This window comes from Brassica oleracea, chromosome C5 (assembly GCF_000695525.1).
Source record: "Brassica oleracea var. oleracea cultivar TO1000 chromosome C5, BOL, whole genome shotgun sequence".
In the NCBI taxonomy this organism is placed as follows: domain Eukaryota; kingdom Viridiplantae; phylum Streptophyta; class Magnoliopsida; order Brassicales; family Brassicaceae; genus Brassica; species Brassica oleracea.
Window position 1 is genome coordinate 14,217,076 of NC_027752.1, and position 3,587 is coordinate 14,220,662.

Genomic DNA, 3,587 nt, shown 5'->3' on the forward strand with positions numbered 1-3,587 from the left:
CGAAGACTCTGAACCTAGTTGTGTTTTCCGGCGAAGAATCCTGCGATCCTCCTTGCTCGATCCTCACCGCCCAAACTCTCTCTTTAAGACTGCGTTCTTTCTCTAGACTCCCTAAGACTTGCTTTTTGAGTTGTGTCTAGAATGAGAGCTGGAGGTCTCTTTTTATATTGCTCTTGGACTTGCTCACCAAGCCGGAAATTTATTGTTGTTTTCCTTATTTGGCTTGGTCAAACTTTGCCATCAATACTCGAGAATCTATGCGCTTCTTTCCTTATATGAATCTCGATATCCCGATCTTTCTTCCATAAAATTCTCCCAAAGATGACCAGTCAAACTTTCCTTAGTTGGAACCCGCATTGTCCAGTAGTCGAACATTCATTAATTAGCCATGCGGTCTCGATCTTTCCTTACGTACGCTCCGATCATTTCATGATCGTTCTACAGTCACTCAGCCCATTTTTATTTCGTTCCATAAGCTCACTAATGATCCGAAACTTGTCAAAGTACAACTTATTCTTCCAACCTTCATGGATATAAGTGTTTCCATACTTAGAAAAATAGACTCCTTGATGAATCAAACCTCTCACGATTTATTTCCTTCAAATTTAAAAATACTCCGGGAACGGGTCATTACACAAAATCCAATACGGTTCGAGTTCTGGCCACTGGATAATTAACATTTTAGCATCGTCAGATACAGGGAACCGACACGTGGGCTGAAAACGTAGACCGCTAACATGTGGCTAGTCTAGGATAGCCATGTATAGTTCAAAAAAAAAAAGAGACCTTCTTCCATTGGCCGTGGCTATGTTATGCCATCTCCCATAGTTTCCTCCCCAAGATCAGGTAATATTATACAGCTGAAAAGAACTCCCCTTAGTAATGTATCGATGGTTCTTATCTCAACTTGAAGTTTATGGTTTATTCTGAAATTAAGAAACATTAACGTCTTCGAAGACGCACTCGTCTGCCCCTCTAGTGGGAAACCGTTCTAGCAACCGAACATTCTTTTCCCAACCAGAACCTGGTGGCTTCGGTCACTCGAAGGAACTGTTCTCCTATGAAGATCTTGTCAAAGCAACAAATGGATTCTCAGATGAAAATCTACCGGGTGAAGGCGGACTTGGTTGTGTACAGTGGCGGAACCAGAAATATTTTTTATTGAGAGCAAAATTTTTATTTATTAATAATTAATATTTTAATAAATTATATTTATATATAAATATTTATTTATTATTATATAAAGTGATAACTACTGGTATTTAAAACAAAATCTTTTTATTATTACATAGTTTAACATATAAATTTAATATTTTTTATAAAAAATCTAAGTAGTATTTATATTTGTTAAGACTAACCAAAATAACCAAAACATGGATAACTAATTTAAAAAAAATTAGTTACAGTATCAACTAGTTTTTCTTTTGTGATTGTATTATTAATTTTTCTAGGCAAAGAATTCTAAACAATTAAAATTAAATTGTTTATTAAATATCAAGTAGTTAAAATTGAATTGTATTATTAAGCATCAACTAGTTAATCAACTGAAAATATATAAAAGGTTTTTAAACAACCTCTTTAAATTAAATATCGAAGATGTTAAAAAATATGGAAAGAAAAATGCATTAAATATTTTGTCAAAGATACTTGTCTACGTGAAGCCAACAAATAGAAAGAATCAATAATCTTTTATAACCGATAAATGTTTTTTTTAAAAAAAACTGAAATGGAGAGGATTGACTGTAGAACCACGGTTTGGTGGGGGCAAGGACAATTTTTCACTGGGGGCAACACCAACTGAGCTACTGAGATTTTGGATATTTTAGTAACAATGTTGATAAATATTGAAAGTTGTTGGGGGCAGCTGCCCCCCCTCTCCACTGGTTGTGTTTACAGTGGCGGAGGGAGAGCATGAAGAAAAGGGGGGGCAGCTGCCCCCTATAAAATCTTGAATTTTTTTGAATTTTCATTGATTATTTAAAATTTTTATGGTTTAGGTGATCAAATTTCTTCTAATGCCCCCTATAAATTTAGGTCAAATCTTGTATTGCCCCCGGTGAAACCATTCTCTGGCTCCGCCACTGTGTGTATACCAAGGAGTTTTACCAGATGGAAAAGTGGTGGCTGTGAAACAATTAAAGATAGGTGGGGGACAAGGAGACCGATAGTTCAAAGCTGAGGTTGAGACCATAAGCAGAGTACACCACATGTATTTGCTTTCTTTGGTTGAATACTGCATTTCCGAGAACAGGAGATTGATCTATGATTACGTTCCTACCAACAACTTTTACTTTTTACTTCCACCTTCATGGTAAGCTAAAGATTTTATGGACTCACATGTTCATAAAAAGACAAAAACTACCGTTACTTTTAAAACTATGTTTCTTGTGGTCTTTAGCTGCAGGAACTCCGGGTCTGGACTGGCAACTCGTGTTAAAATCGCTGCTGGTGCGGCTCGTGGATTAGCTTATCTCCATGAAGATTGTAGGTTGCTGTGAATCAAGTTCTCTCTGATGCTAACTTTCCTTTTATGGTTCTTGGGGGCTAAACTAATTGTTTGAATGGCAGGTCATCCTTGTATCATACACAGAGACATCAAATAACATTCTTTTAGATAACAACTTTCACGCTCTGGTATATACATATTCATCTGCTCTTCTGACTTTGCAAGGCTGCTGATGATTAAGATCATGAGTTTTAATAGCATTTGATCTCTGATTTTGTAGGTTTCTGACTTTGTCCTTGCAAAGCTAGCTCTAGACTGTAACACTCATATTATAACTCGAGTTGTCTGAACATTCGGGTAGGTTCTGGTGCCGTACAAGATTACTAAACATGCCGGTAAATGTTGGGGTCAAAATCGGTCACGACGGAATCGATGTCCGAAAGTCCTCAGAAAAACTGAATCTCAGTCAAAACTTCAAAAGCCGAGAAAACGAACAGCCGAAACGGATCGCCCGGCGAGCTTGAGATTCAGTTTTTCTGCGGACTTTCGGACATCGATTCCGTCGTGACCGATTTTGACCCCAACATTTACCGGCATGTTCGCGACACGACCGTGGCACGGATCAGCTCGCCCGGCGGTTTCCTATTCTTCGTAGTAGAGCAGGTTACGGTTAACTTAACACCAACTGCCTCGGCTATGCGAAGAATCAGGGTTCCGTTGGAAGAACCATGCCTATACCAACGGCTACTTCGCGAGTAAAATCATAAAAACGCTTAAGTCTCGATACGGCCCCAAAGAGGGTCCGAATTGCGGACAACGGCCCATCTATGGTCCCAAAACACTTGAACCCAAAGACTGGTATGACGGTTTATCTCATCCGCGGGAAGAGATAAATGTCAAATTTCCGAAGATAATCACAAAGAAGAAGGAAATATGGAAAATCCCGCTTCACGACAAATCCGGCCAGAGAAGAGGTAAACCGACCTAAGGAGGAGTATATAAAGAGGACCTAGGACGAAGAGAAAAAGGGAGCATAACCAGAGCAAACTTAATACTTAGAGCAATTTAGTTTTTTTCCGTTTTTACTATCGGAGTGCGACTCGACTAGGTTAGAACTTAGGTGGCTAGACTAGCGAACATA